General features: G+C 34.4%; 1 protein-coding gene and 15 non-coding genes across 25 annotated transcripts in view; all 16 read left to right on the top strand.

Moving 5' to 3' along the window:
* LOC134844147 (muscle calcium channel subunit alpha-1-like) overlaps positions 1-15,137 on the top strand; it is a 181,873-nt gene that overhangs the window by 38,179 nt on the left and 128,557 nt on the right. The gene's annotated exons all lie outside the window — the stretch shown is intronic.
* Positions 2,536-2,607, top strand: Trnah-gug (transfer RNA histidin (anticodon GUG)). The gene has a single exon. It is a non-coding gene; the product is annotated as a tRNA-His (tRNA).
* Positions 3,783-3,854, top strand: Trnah-gug (transfer RNA histidin (anticodon GUG)). The gene has a single exon. It is a non-coding gene; the product is annotated as a tRNA-His (tRNA).
* Positions 8,230-8,301, top strand: Trnah-gug (transfer RNA histidin (anticodon GUG)). The gene has a single exon. It is a non-coding gene; the product is annotated as a tRNA-His (tRNA).
* Positions 9,557-9,628, top strand: Trnah-gug (transfer RNA histidin (anticodon GUG)). The gene has a single exon. It is a non-coding gene; the product is annotated as a tRNA-His (tRNA).
* Trnah-gug (transfer RNA histidin (anticodon GUG)) lies at positions 10,017-10,088 on the top strand. The gene has a single exon. It is a non-coding gene; the product is annotated as a tRNA-His (tRNA).
* Trnah-gug (transfer RNA histidin (anticodon GUG)) lies at positions 10,461-10,532 on the top strand. Its single transcript has one exon. It is a non-coding gene; the product is annotated as a tRNA-His (tRNA).
* Positions 10,904-10,975, top strand: Trnah-gug (transfer RNA histidin (anticodon GUG)). Its single transcript has one exon. It is a non-coding gene; the product is annotated as a tRNA-His (tRNA).
* Positions 11,348-11,419, top strand: Trnah-gug (transfer RNA histidin (anticodon GUG)). The gene has a single exon. It is a non-coding gene; the product is annotated as a tRNA-His (tRNA).
* Positions 11,791-11,862, top strand: Trnah-gug (transfer RNA histidin (anticodon GUG)). Its single transcript has one exon. It is a non-coding gene; the product is annotated as a tRNA-His (tRNA).
* Positions 12,235-12,306, top strand: Trnah-gug (transfer RNA histidin (anticodon GUG)). Its single transcript has one exon. It is a non-coding gene; the product is annotated as a tRNA-His (tRNA).
* Positions 12,678-12,749, top strand: Trnah-gug (transfer RNA histidin (anticodon GUG)). Its single transcript has one exon. It is a non-coding gene; the product is annotated as a tRNA-His (tRNA).
* Trnah-gug (transfer RNA histidin (anticodon GUG)) lies at positions 13,568-13,639 on the top strand. The gene has a single exon. It is a non-coding gene; the product is annotated as a tRNA-His (tRNA).
* Trnah-gug (transfer RNA histidin (anticodon GUG)) lies at positions 14,012-14,083 on the top strand. The gene has a single exon. It is a non-coding gene; the product is annotated as a tRNA-His (tRNA).
* Trnah-gug (transfer RNA histidin (anticodon GUG)) lies at positions 14,455-14,526 on the top strand. Its single transcript has one exon. It is a non-coding gene; the product is annotated as a tRNA-His (tRNA).
* On the top strand, positions 14,900-14,971 carry Trnah-gug (transfer RNA histidin (anticodon GUG)). The gene has a single exon. It is a non-coding gene; the product is annotated as a tRNA-His (tRNA).

Below are 15,137 nucleotides of genomic sequence, written 5' to 3' on the forward strand. Positions count from 1 at the left end.
AACTGAAAAATTTTATGCACCACATGCCAAAAACCATTAAACGAAACAATAGTTACTGAAAAAATACAAAACAGTTTCTTTTAGGAAAATACTGCTCTACAAAAACTAATCCTTAACATTTTAGCTTATTGAAAATCCAACAAAGAAGTTATTAAAAAAATCATCAGATGCCAGAAAACCTTGATTAATGAATAATTAAAACGCTAAAAAAACGAGAAATTTTTGCAGAGCTGAAGTGAACCGAATTCAAATTTGCTTAGCAAAAAGCCACAAAAGTCTGTCTAGAAAGAGTTCGAAACCGCCAAAAGCACCTGAATCTAGAAAAGATATGAAATCGATTGCCTAGCAGTACATTTGGTCCAGATCGTCTAGTGGTTAGGACATTGCGTTGTGGCAGCAATATCCCAGGTTCAAATCCTGGTCTGGTTATCAGCTTCTGGAAAAAAAAATTTAAATCACATGCCAAAGACAATTAAACGAAACAATAGTTACAGAAAAAATACCAAATAATTTCTTTTAGGAAATTACTGCTCTGCGAAAACTAATCCTTAACATTTTAGTTTATTGGAAAGCAATCAAGGAATTTATTCAAAAAATCATGAGATGCCAGAAAAGCTTGATTATTGTTTAATGAAAACGCTTAAAAAAACAAGAAATTTTTGCAGCGCCGAAGTAAACCAAAATCAAATTTACTGAGCAAAAATCCACAAAAGTCTGTCTAGAAAGAGTTCAAACTCGCCAAAAGCACTTGAATCTAGAAAATAAATGGAATCGATTGCCTTGCTGAAAAATTGGTCCAGATCGTCTAGTGGTTAGGACATGGCGTTATTACCCAAATAACTCAGGTTCGAATCCTGGTCTGGACAGCAGCTTCTGGAACGAAATTAAAAAAATTTATAAACCACATGCCAAAGACAATTGAGCGAAACAATTATTGCAGAAAAAAATACAAAAGAGCTTCTTTTAGGAAAATACTGCTCTACAAAAACTAATCCTTAACATTTTAGCTTATTGAAAATCCAATCAAAGAAGTTATTAAAAAATCATCAGATGCCAGAAAACCTTGATTAATGATTAATCAAAACGCTAAAAAAACGAGAAATTTTTGCAGAGCTGAAGTGAACCGAAATCAAATTTGCTAAGCAAAAAGCCACAAAAGTCTGTCTAGAAAGAGTTCGAAACCGCCAAAAGCACCTGAATCTAGAAAAGATATGAAATCGATTGCCTAGCAGTACAATTGGTCCAGATCGTTTAGTGGTTAGGACATTGAGTTGTGGCCGAAAAAACCCAGGTTCGAATCCTGGTCTGGACAGCAGATTCTGGAAAAAACTAAAAAATTTTACGCACCACATGCCAAAAACAATTAAACGAAACAATAGTTACTGAAAAAATACAAAACAGTTTCTTTTAAGAAAATACGGCTCTGCAAAAACTAATCCTTAACAATTTAGCTTATTGAAAATTAATCGAAAAAGTTATTCGAAAAATCATCAGATACGAGAAAACCTTGATTAATGATCAAGGAAAACGCTAAAAAACTAGAAATTTTCGCAGAGCTGAGGTAAACCGAAATCAAATTTAATAAGCAAAAAGCCACATAAGTATGTCTAGAAAGAGTTCCAAATCGCCAAAAGCACCTGAATCTCGAAAAATATATGAAATCGATTGCCTTGCAGTCCAATTGGTCCAGATCGTCTAGTGGTTAGGACATTGCGTGGTGGCCGCAATATCCCAGTTTCGAAACCTGGTCTAGTTATCAGCTTCTGAAACAAAATGAAAATTTGTATAAACCACATGCCAAAGACAATTAAACGAAACAATAGTTACAGAAAAAATACCAAATAGTTTCTTTTAGGAAATTAGTGCCCTGCAAAAACTAATCCTTAACATTTTAGCTTATTGAAAAGCAATCAAGAAACTTATTCAAAAAATCATGAGATGCCAGAAAAGCTTGATATTTGTATAAAAAACAAGAAATTTTTGCAGCGCCGAAGTAAACCGAAATCAAATTTGCTAAGCAAAAATCCACAAAAGTCTGTCTAGAAAGAGTTCAAAGTAGCCAAAAGCACCTGAATCTAGAAAATAAATGAAATCGATTGCCTTGCTGTACAATTGGTTCAGATCGTCTAGTGGTTAGGACATGGCGTTATTACCCCAATAACTCAGTTTCGAGAAAGAAATTAAAAATTTTTATAAACCACATGCCAAAGACAATTAAACAAAACAATTGTTACAGAAAAAAATACAAAAGAGCTTCTTTTAGGAAAATACTGCTCTACAAAAACTACTCCTTAAAATTTTAGCTTATTGAAAATCCAATCAAAGAAGTTATTCAAAAAATCATCAGATGCCAGAAAACCTTGATTAATGATTAAGGAAAACGCTGAAAGAACGAGAAATTTTTGCAGAGCTGAAGTCAACCGAAATCAAATTTGCTAAGCAAAAAGCCACAAAAGTGTCTAGAAAGAGTTCGAAACCGCCAAAAGCACCTGAATCTAGAAAAGATATGAAATCGATTGCCTAGCAGTACAATTGGTCCAGATCGTCTAGTGGTTAGGACATTGCGTTGTGGCCGCAATAACCCAGGTTCGAATCCTGGTCTGGACAGCAGCTTCTGGAAACAACTGAAAAACTGCTCTGCAAAAACTAATCCTTAACATTTTAGCTTATTGAAAATTAATCCAAGAAGTTATTCGAAAAATCATCAAATACCAGAAAACGTTGATTAATGATTAAGAAAAACGCTAAAAAACGAGAATTTTTCGCAGAGCTGAGGTAAACCGAAATCAAATTTAATAAGCAAAAAGCCACATAAGTATGTCTAGAAAGAGTTCCAAATCGCCAAAAGCACCTGAATCTAGAAAAGATATGAAATCGATTGCCTTGTAGAACAATTGGTCCAGATCGTCTAGTGGTTAGGACCTTGCGGTGTGGCCGCAATATCCCAGGTGCAAATCTTGGTCTGGTTATCAGCTTCTGGAAAAAAAAATTTAAACCACATGCCAAAGACAATTAAACGAAACAATAGTTACAGAAAAAATACCAAATAATTTCTTTTAGAAAATTACTGCTCTGCAAAAACTAATCCTTAACATTTTAGCTTATTGGAAAGCAATCAAGGAACTTATTCAAAAAATCATGAGATGGTAGAAAAAGCTTGATTATTGTTTAATTAAAACGCTTTAAAAAACAATAAATTTTTGCAGCGCCGAAGTAAACCGAAATCAAATTTGCTGAGCAAAAATCCACAAACGTCTGTCTAGAAAGAGTTCAAAGTCGCCAAAAGCACTTGAATCTAGAAAATAAATGGAATCGATTGCCTTGCTGTACAATTGGTCCAGGTCGTCTAGTGGTTAGGACATGGCGTTATTACCCCAATAACTCAGGTTCGAATCCTGGTCTGGACAGCAGCTTCTGGAAAGAAATTTAAAATTTTTATAAACCACATGCCAAAGACAATTGAGCGAAACAATTGTTGCAGAAAAAAAATACAAAAGAGCTTCTTTTAGGAAAATACTGCTCTACAAAAACTAATCCTTAACATTTTAGCTTATTGAAAATCCAATCAAAGAAGTTATTAAAAAAATCATCAGATGCCAGAAAACCATGATTAATGATTAATTAAAACGCTAAAAAACGAGAAATTTTTGCAGAGCTGAAGTGAACCGAAATCAAATTTGCTAAGCAAAAAGCCACAAAAGTCTGTCTAGAAAGAGTTCGAAACCGCCAAAAGCACCTGAATCTAGAAAAGATATGAAATCGATTGCCTAGCAGTACAATTGGTCCAGATCGTCTAGTGGTTAGGACATTGCGTTGTGGCCGCAATAACCCAGGTTCGAATCCTGGTCTGGACAGCAGCTTCTGGAAACAACTGAAAAATTTTATGCACCACATGCCAAAAACCATTAAACGAAACAATAGTTACTGAAAAAATACAAAACAGTTTCTTTTAGGAAAATACTGCTCTGCAAAAACTAATCCTTAACATTTTAGCTTATTGAAAATTAATCCAAGAAGTTATTCGAAAAATCATCAGATACCAGAAAACCTTGATTAATGATTAAGAAAAACGCTAAAAAACGAGAATTTTTCGCAGAGCTGAGGTAAACCGAAATCAAATTTAATCAGCAAAAAGCCACATAAGTATGTCTAGAAAGAGTTCCAAATCGCCAAAAGCACCTGAATCTAGAAAAGATATGAAATCGATTGCCTTGTAGAACAATTGGTCCAGATCGTCTTGTGGTCAGGACCTTGCGGTGTGGCCGCAATATCCCAGGTTCAAATCCTGGTCTGGTTATCAGCTTCTGGAAAAAAAAATTTAAACCACATGCCAAAGACAATTAAACGAAACAATAGTTACAGAAAAAATACCAAATAATTTCTTTTAGGAAATTACTGCTCTGCGAAAACTAATCCTTAACATTTTAGTTTATTGGAAAGCAATCAAGGAATTTATTCAAAAAATCATGAGGTGCCAGAAAAGCTTGATTATTGTTTAATGAAAACGCTTAAAAAAACAAGAAATTTTTGCAGCGCCGAAGTAAACCGAAATCAAATTTGCTGAGCAAAAATCCACAAAAGTCTGTCTAGAAAGAGTTCGAAACCGCCAAAAGCACCTGAATCTAGAAAAGATATGAAATCGATTGCCTTGCTGTACAATTGGTCCAGGTCGTCTAGTGGTTAGGACATTGCGTTGTGGCCGCAATAACCCAGGTTCGAATCCTGGTCTGGAATCTAGAAAATAAATACTAGACGATACAAGGTCTAGAAAGAGATCCAAATCGCCAATAGCACCTGAATCTAGAAAAGGTATGAAATCGATTGCCTTGTATCCTGGTTCAAATCCTGGTCTGGTTATCAGCTTCTGGAAAAAAAAATTTAAACCACATGCCAAAGACAATTAAACGAAACAATAGTTACAGAAAAAATACCAAATAATTTTTTTAAGGAAATTACTGCTCTGCAAAAACTAATCCTTAACATTTTAGCTTATTGGAAAGCAATCAAGGAACTTATTCAAAAAATCATGAGATGCCAGAAAAGCTTGATTATTGTTTAATGAAAACGCTTAAAAAAACAAGAAATTTTTGCAGCGCCGAAGTAAACCGAAATCAAATTTGCTGAGCAAAAATCCACAAAAGTCTGTCTAGAAAGAGTTCAAAGTCGCCAAAAGCACTTGAATCTAGAAAATAAATGGAATCGATTGCCTTGCTGTACAATTGGTCCAGGTCGTCTAGTGGTTAGGACATTGCGTTGTGGCCGCAATAACCCAGGTTCGAATCCTGGTCTGGAATCTAGAAAATAAATACTAGACGATACAAGGTCTAGAAAGAGATCCAAATCGCCAAAAGCACCTGAATCTAGAAAAGATATGAAATCGATTGCCTTGTATCCTGGTTCAAATCCTGGTCTGGTTATCAGCTTCTGGAAAAAAAAATTTAAACCACATGCCAAAGACAATTAAACGAAACAATAGTTACAGAAAAAATACCAAATAATTTTTTTTAGGAAATTACTGCTCTGCGAAAACTAATCCTTAACATTTTAGTTTATTGGAAAGCAATCAAGGAATTTATTCAAAAAATCATGAGGTGCCAGAAAAGCTTGATTATTGTTTAATGAAAACGCTTAAAAAAACAAGAAATTTTTGCAGCGCCGAAGTAAACCGAAATCAAATTTGCTGAGCAAAAATCCACAAAAGTCTGTCTAGAAAGAGTTCGAAACCGCCAAAAGCACCTGAATCTAGAAAAGATATGAAATCGATTGCCTTGCTGTACAATTGGTCCAGGTCGTCTAGTGGTTAGGACATTGCGTTGTGGCCGCAATAACCCAGGTTCGAATCCTGGTCTGGAATCTAGAAAATAAATACTAGACGATACAAGGTCTAGAAAGAGATCCAAATCGCCAATAGCACCTGAATCTAGAAAAGGTATGAAATCGATTGCCTTGTATCCTGGTTCAAATCCTGGTCTGGTTATCAGCTTCTGGAAAAAAAAATTTAAACCACATGCCAAAGACAATTAAACGAAACAATAGTTACAGAAAAAATACCAAATAATTTTTTTAAGGAAATTACTGCTCTGCAAAAACTAATCCTTAACATTTTAGCTTATTGGAAAGCAATCAAGGAACTTATTCAAAAAATCATGAGATGCCAGAAAAGCTTGATTATTGTTTAATGAAAACGCTTAAAAAAACAAGAAATTTTTGCAGCGCCGAAGTAAACCGAAATCAAATTTGCTGAGCAAAAATCCACAAAAGTCTGTCTAGAAAGAGTTCAAAGTCGCCAAAAGCACTTGAATCTAGAAAATAAATGGAATCGATTGCCTTGCTGTACAATTGGTCCAGGTCGTCTAGTGGTTAGGACATTGCGTTGTGGCCGCAATAACCCAGGTTCGAATCCTGGTCTGGAATCTAGAAAATAAATACTAGACGATACAAGGTCTAGAAAGAGATCCAAATCGCCAAAAGCACCTGAATCTAGAAAAGATATGAAATCGATTGCCTTGTATCCTGGTTCAAATCCTGGTCTGGTTATCAGCTTCTGGAAAAAAAAATTTAAACCACATGCCAAAGACAATTAAACGAAACAATAGTTACAGAAAAAATACCAAATAATTTCTTTAAGGAAATTACTGCTCTGCAAAAACTAATCCTTAACATTTTAGCTTATTGGAAAGCAATCAAGGAACTTATTCAAAAAATCATGAGATGCCAGAAAAGCTTGATTATTGTTTAATGAAAACGCTTAAAAAAACAAGAAATTTTTGCAGCGCCGAAGTAAACCGAAATCAAATTTGCTGAGCAAAAATCCACAAAAGTCTGTCTAGAAAGAGTTCGAAACCGCCAAAAGCACCTGAATCTAGAAAAGATATGAAATCGATTGCCTTGCTGTACAATTGGTTCAAATCGTTTAGTGGTTAGGACATGGCGTTATTACCCCAAGAACTCAGGTTCGAATCCTGGTCTGGACAGCAGCTTCTGGAAAGAAATTAAAAATTTTTATAAACCACATGCCAAAAACAATTAAACGAAAGAATAGTTACTGAAAAAATACAAAACAGTTTCTTCTAGGAAAATACTGCTCTGCAAAAACTAATCCTTAACAATTTAGCTTATTGAAAATTAATCAAAGAAGTTATTCGAAAAATCATCAGATACCAGAAAACCTTGATTAATGATTAAGGAAAACGCTAAAAAACTAGAAATTTTCGCAGAGCTGAGGTAAACCGAAATCAAATTTAATAAGCAAAAAGCCACATAAGTATGTCTGGAAAGAGTTCCAAATCGCCAAAAGCACCTGACTCTAGAAAATATATGTAATCGATTGCCTTGTAGTACAATTGGTCCAGATCATCTAGTGGTTAGGACATTGCGTTGTGCCCGCAATAACCCAGGTTCGAATCCTGGTCTGGACAGCAGCTTCTGGATAAAACTAAAAAATTTTATGCACCACATGCCAAAAACAATTAAACGAAAGAATAGTTACTGAAAAAATACAAAACAGTTTCTTTTAGGAAAATACTGCTCTGCAAAAACTAATCCTTAACAATTTAGCTTATTGAAAATTAATCAAAGAAGTTATTCAAAAAATCATCAGATACCAGAAAACCTTGATTAATTATTAAGGAAAACGCTAAAAAACGAAGTTTTGACAGAGCTGAGGTAAACCGAAATCAAATTTAATAAGCAAAAGCCACATAAGTATGTCTAGAAAGAGTTCCAAATCGCCAAAAGCACCTGAATCTATAAAAGATATGAAATCGATTGCCTTGTAGTATAATTGGTCCAGATCAGCTAGTGGTTAGGACATTGCGTTGTGTCCGCAATAACCAAGGTTCGAATCCTGGTCTGGACAGCAGCTTCTGGAAAAAACTAAAAAAATGTATACACCATATGCCAAAAACAATTAAACGAAACAATAGTTACAGAAAAAACACAAATTAGTTTCTTTTAGGAAAATACTGCTCTAAAAAACTAATCCTTAACATTTTAGCTTTTTGAAAATCAATCAAAGAAGTTATTCAAAAAATCATTAGATGCCAGATAAGCTTGATTATTGTTTAATGAAAACGCTAAAGAAACGAGAAATTTTTGCAGAGCTGAAGTGAACCGAAATCAAATTTGCTAAGCAGAAAGCCACAAAAGTCTGCCTAGAAAGAGTTCGAAACCGCCAAAAGCACCTGATTCTAGAAAAGATATGAAATCGATTGCCTTGCAGTACAATTGGTCCAGATCGTCTAGTGGTTAGGCCATTGCGTTGTGGCCGCAATAACCCAGGTTCGAATCCTGGTCTGGACAGCAGCTTCTGGATAAAACTAAAAAAAAATTTGCACCACATGCCAAAAACAATTAAACGAAAAAATAGTTACTGAAAAAATACAAAACAGTTTCTTTTAGGAAAATACTGCTCTGCAAAAACTAATCCTTAACAATTTAGCTTACTGAAAAGCAATCAAGGAACTTATTCAAAAAATCATGAGATGCCAGAAAAGCTTGATTATTGTTTAATGAAAACGCTTAAAAAAACGAGAAATTTTTGCAGCGCCGAAGTAAACCGAAATCAAATTTGCTAAGCAAAAATCCACAAAAGTCTGTCTAGAAAGAGTTCAAAGTCGCCAAAAGCACCTGAATCTAGAAAATAAATGAAATCGATTGCCTTGCTGTACAATTGGTCCAGATCGTCTAGTGGTTAGGACATGGCGTTATTACCCCCAATAACGCAGGTTCGAATCCTGGTCTGGACAGCAGCTTCTGGAAAGAAATTTAAAAGGTTTATAAACCACATGCCTAAGACAATTGAACGAAACAATTGTTACAGAAAAAAATACAAAAGAGCTTTTTTTAGGAAAATACTGCTCTACAAAAACTAATCAATAACATTTTAGCTTACTGAAAATCCAATCAAAGAAGTTATTCAAAAAATCATCAGATGCCAGAAAAACTTGATTAATGATTAAGGAAAACGCTAAAAAAACGAGAAATTTTTGCAGAGCTGAAGTGAACCGAAATCAAATTTGCTAAACAAAAAGCCACAAAAGTCGGTCTAGAAAGAGTTCGAAACCGCCTAAAGCACCTGAATCTAGAAAAGATATGAAGTCGATTGCCTAGCAGTACAATTGGCCCAGATCGTCTAGTGGTTAGGACATTGCGTTGTGGCCGCAATAACCCAGGTTCGAATCCTACTCTGGACAGCAGCTTCTGGAAAAAATTTTATGCACCACATGCCAAAAACAATTAAACTAAACAATAGTTTCTGAAAAAATACAAAACAGTTTCTTTTAGGAAAATACTGCTCTGCAAAAACTAATCCTTAACAATTCAGCTTATTGAAAATTAGTCAAAGTAGTTATTCGAAAAATCATCAGATACCAGAAAACCTTGATTAATGATTAAGAAAAACGCTAAAAAACGAGAAATTTTCGCAGAGCTGAGGTAAACCGAAATCAAATTTAATAAGCAAAAAGCCACATAAGTATGTCTAAAAGAGTTCCAAATCGCCAAAAGCACCTGAATCTAGAAAAGATATGAAATCGATTGCCTAGCAGTACAATTGGTCCAGATCGTCTGGTGGTTAGGACATTGCGTTGTGGCCGCAATAACCCAGGTTCGAATCCTGGTCTGGACAGCAGCTTCTGGAAAAAACTAAATAATTTTATGCACCACATGCCAAAAACAATTAAGCGAAACAATAGTTACTGAAAAAATACAAAACAGTTTCTTTTAGGAAAATACTGCTCTGCAAAAAAACTAATCCTTAACAATTTAGCTTATTGAAAATTAATCAAAGTAGTTATTCGAAAAATCATCAAATACCAGAAAACCTTGATTAATGATTAAGGAAAACGCTAAAAAACGAGAAATTTTCGCAGAGCTGAGGTAAGCCGAAATCAAATTTAATAAGCAAAAAGCCACATAAGTATGTCTAGAAAGAGTTCTAAATCGCCAAAAGCACCTGAATCTAGAAAAGATATGAAATCGATTGCCCAATTGGTCCCAATGAAGCAGTACAATTGGTCCAGATCGTCTAGTGGTTAGGACATTGCGTTGTGGCCGCAATAACCCAGGTTCGAATCCTGGTCTGGACAGCAGCTTCTGGAAAAAACGAAAAAATTTTATGCACCACATGCCAAAAACAATTAAACGAAACAATAGTTACTGAAAAAATACAAAACAGTTTCTTTTAGGAAAATACTGCTCTGCAAAAACTAATCCTTAACAATTTAGCTTATTGAAAATTAATCAAAGTAGTTATTCGAAAAATCATCAGATACCAGAAAACCTTGATTAATGATTAAGGAAAACGCTAAAAAAACGAGAAATTTTCGCAGAGCTGAGGTAAACCGAAATCAAATTTAATAAGCAAAAAGACAAATAAGTATGTCTAGAAAGAGTTCCAAATCGCCAAAAGCACCTGAATCTAGAAAAGATATGAAATCGATTGCCTAGCAGTACAATTGGTCCAGATCGTCTAGTGGTTAGGACATTGCGTTGTGGCCGCAATAACCCAGGTTCGAATCCTGGTCTGGACAGCAGCTTCGGGAAAAAACTAAAAAATTTTATGCACCACATGCCAAAAACAATTAAACGAAACAATAGTTACTGAAAAAATACAAAACAGTTTCTTTTAGGAAAATACTGCTCTGCAAAAACTAATCCTTAACAATTTAGCTTATTGAAAATTAATCAAAGTATTTATTCGAAAAATCATCAGATACCAGAAATTCTTGTTTAATGATTAAGGAAAACGCCAAAAAACGAGAAATTTTCGAAGAGCTGAGGTAAACCGAAATCAAATTTAATAAGCAAAAAGCCACATAAGTATGTCTAGAAAGAGTTCCAAATCGCCAAAAGCACCTGAATCTAGAAAAGATATGAAATCGATTGCCTAGCAGTACAATTGGTCCAGATCGTCTAGTGGTTAGGACATTGTGTTGTGGCCGCAATAATCCAGGTTTGAATCCTGGTCTGGACAGCAACTTCTGGAAAAAACTAAAAAATTTTATGCACCACATGCCAAAAACAATTAAACGAAACATTAGTTACTGAAAAAATACAAAACAGTTTCTTTTAGGAAAATACTGCTCTGCAAAAACTAATCCTTAACAATTTAGCTTATTAAAAATTAATCAAAGTAGTTATTCGAAAAATCATCAGATACCACAAAACCTTGATTAATGATTAAGGAAAACGCTAAAAAAACGAGAAATTTTCGCAGAGCTGAGGTAAACCGAAATCAAATTTAATAAGCAAAAAGACAAATAAGTATGTCTAGAAAGAGTTCCAAATCGCCAAAAGCACCTGAATCTAGAAAAGATATGAAATCGATTGCCTAGCAGTACAATTGGTCCAGATCGTCTAGTGGTTAGGACATTGCGTTGTGGCCGCAATAACCCAGGTTAGAATCCTGGTCTGGACAGCAGCTTCGGGAAAAAACTAAAAAATTTTATGCACCGCATGCCAAAAACAATTAAACGAAACAATAGTTACTGAAAAAATACAAAACAGTTTCTTTTAGTAAAATACTGCTCTGCAAAAACTAATCCTTAACAATTTAGCTTATTGAAAATTAATCAAAGTATTTATTCGAAAAATCATCAGATACCAGAAATTTTTGATTAATGATTAAGGAAAACGCCAAAAAACGAGAAATTTTCGAAGAGCTGAGGTAAACCGAAATCAAATTTAATAAGCAAAAAGCCACATAAGTATGTCTAGAAAGAGTTCCAAATCGCCAAAAGCACCTGAATCTAGAAAAGATATGAAATCGATTGCCTAGCAGTACAATTGGTCCAGATCGTCTAGTGGTTAGGACATTGTGTTGTGGCCGCAATAATCCAGGTTTGAATCCTGGTCTGGACAGCAACTTCTGGAAAAAACTAAAAAATTTTATGCACCACATGCCAAAAACAATTAAACGAAACATTAGTTACTGAAAAAATACAAAACAGTTTCTTTTAGGAAAATACTGCTCTGCAAAAACTAATCCTTAACAATTTAGCTTATTGAAAATTAATCAAAGTAGTTATTCGAAAAATCATCAGATACCACAAAACCTTGATTAATGATTAAGGAAAACGCTAAAAAAACGAGAAATTTTCGCAGAGCTGAGGTAAACCGAAATCAAATTTAATAAGCAAAAAGACAAATAAGTATGTCTAGAAAGAGTTCCAAATCGCCAAAAGCACCTGAATCTAGAAAAGATATGAAATCGATTGCCTAGCAGTACAATTGGTCCAGATCGTCTAGTGGTTAGGACATTGCGTTGTGGCCGCAATAACCCAGGTTAGAATCCTGGTCTGGACAGCAGCTTCGGGAAAAAACTAAAAAATTTTATGCACCACATGCCAAAAACAATTAAACGAAACAATAGTTACTGAAAAAATACAAAACAGTTTCTTTTAGTAAAATACTGCTCTGCAAAAACTAATCCTTAACAATTTAGCTTATTGAAAATTAATCAAAGTATTTATTCGAAAAATCATCAGATACCAGAAATTCTTGATTAATGATTAAGGAAAACGCCAAAAAACGAGAAATTTTCGCAGAGCTGAGGTAAACCGAAATGAAATTTAATAAGCAAAAAGCCACATAAGTATGTCTAGAAAGAGTTCCAAATCGCCAAAAGCACCTGAATCTAGAAAAGATATGAAATCGATTGCCTAGCAGTACAATTGGTCCAGATCGTCTAGTGGTTAGGACATTGTGTTGTGGCCGCAATAATCCAGGTTTGAATCCTGGTCTGGACAGCCACTTCTGGAAAAAACTAAAAAATTTTATGCACCACATGCCAAAAACAATTAAACGAAACATTAGTTACTGAAAAAATACAAAACAGTTTCTTTTAGGAAAATACTGCTCTGCAAAAACTAATCCTTAACAATTTAGCTTATTGAAAATTAATCAAAGTAGTTATTCGAAAAATCATCAGATACCACAAAACCTTGATTAATGATTAAGGAAAACGCTAGAAAAACGAGAAATTTTCGCAGAGCTGAGGTAAACCGAAATCAAATTTAATAAGCAAAAAGCCACATAAGTATGTCTAGAAAGAGTTCCAAATCGCCAAAAGCACCTGAATCTAGAGTAGATATGAAATCGATTGCCTTGTAGTACAATTGGTCCAGATCATCTAGTGGTTAGGACATTGCGTTGTGGCCGCAATAATCCAGGTTCGAATCCTGGTCTGGACAGCAGCTTCTGGGAAAAACTAAAAAATTTTATGCACCACATGCCAAGAACAATTAAACAAAACAATAGTTACTGAAAAAAAAACAAAACAGTTTCTTTTAGGAAAATACTGCTCTGCAACAATTAATCCTTAACAATTTAGCTTATTGAAAAGCAATCAAGGAACTTATTCAAAAAATCATGAGATGCCAGAAAAGCTTGATTATTGTTTAATGAAAACGCTTAAAAAAACGAGAAACTTTTGCAGCGCCGAAGTAAACCGAAATCACATTTGCTAAGCAAAAATCCACAAAAGTCTGTCTAGAAAGAGTTCAAAGTCGCCAAAAGCACCTGAATCTAGAAAATAAATGAAATCGATTGCCTTGCTCTACAATTGGTCCAGATCGTCTAGTGGTGAGGACATTGCGTTGTGGCCGCAATAATCCAGGTTCGAATCCTGGTCTGGACAGCAGCTTCTGTAAAAAACTTAAAAAATTTATGCACCACATGCCAAAAACAATTAAACGAAACAATAGTTACTGAAAAAATACAAAACAGTTTGTTTTAGGAAAATACTGCTCTGCAAAAACTAATCCTTAACAATTTAGCTTATTGAAAATTAATCAAAGTAGTTATTCGAAAAATCATCAGATACCAGAAAACCTTGATTAATGATTAAGAAAAACGCTAAAAAAACGAGAAATTTTCGCAGAGCTGAGGTAAACCGAAATCAAATTTAATAAGCAAAAAGCCACATAAGTATGTCTAGAAAGAGTTCCAAATCGCCAAAAGCACCTGAATCTAGAAAAGATATGAAATCGATTGCCTAGCAGTACAATTGGTCCAGATCGTCTAGTGGTTAGGACATTGCGTTGTGGCCGCAATAACCCAGGTTCGAATCCTGGTCTGGACAGCAGCTTCTGGAAAAAACTAAAAAATTTTATGCACCACATGCCAAAAACAATTAAACGAAACAATATTTACTGAAAAAATACAAAACAGTTTCTTTTAGGAAAATACTGCTCTGCAAAAACTAATCCTTAACAATTTAGCTTATTGAAAATTAATCAAAGAAGTTATTCGAAAAATCATCAGATACCAGAAAACCTTGATTAATGATTAAGGAAAACGCTAAAAAACGAGAAATTTTTGCAGAGCTGAGGTAAACCGAAATCAAATTTAATAAGCAAAAAGCCACATAAGTATGTCTAGAAAGAGTCCCAAATCGCCAAAAGCACCTGAATCTAGAAAAGATATGAAATCGATTGCCTAGCAGGAAAAATGGTCCAGATCGTCTAGTGGTTAGGACATTGCGTTGTGGCCGCAATATTCCAGGTTCGAATCCTGGTCTGGACAGCAGCTGCTGGAAAAAACTAAAAAATTTTATGCACCACATGCCAAAAACAATTAAACGAAACAATAGTTACTGAAAAAATACAAAACAGTTTCTTTTAGGAAAATACTGCTCTGCAACAATTAATCCTTAACAATTTAGCTTATTGAAAAGCAATCAAGGAACTTATTCAAAAAATCATGAGATGCCAGAAAAGCTTGATTATTGTTTAATGAAAACGCTTAAAAAAACGAGAAACTTTTGCAGCGCCGAAGTAAACCGAAATCAAATTTAATAAGCAAAAAGACAAATAAGTATGTCTAGAAAGAGTTTCAAATCGCCAAAAGCACCTGAATCTAGAAAAGATATGAAATCGATTGCCTAGCAGTACAGTTGGTCCAGATCGTCTAGTGGTTAGGACATTGCGTTGTGGCCGCAATAACCCAGGTTCGAATCCTGGTCTGGACAGCAGCTTCGGGAAAAAACTAAAAAATTTTATGCACCACATGCCAAAAACAATTAAACGAAACAATAGTTACTGAAAAAATACAAAACAGTTTCTTTTAGGAAAATACTGCTCTGCAAAAACTAATCCTTAACAATTTAGCTTATTGAAAATTAATCAAAGTAGTTA

This window comes from Symsagittifera roscoffensis, chromosome 1 (genome assembly GCF_963678635.1).
Source record: "Symsagittifera roscoffensis chromosome 1, txSymRosc1.1, whole genome shotgun sequence".
Lineage (NCBI taxonomy): Eukaryota > Metazoa > Xenacoelomorpha > Acoela > Convolutidae > Symsagittifera > Symsagittifera roscoffensis.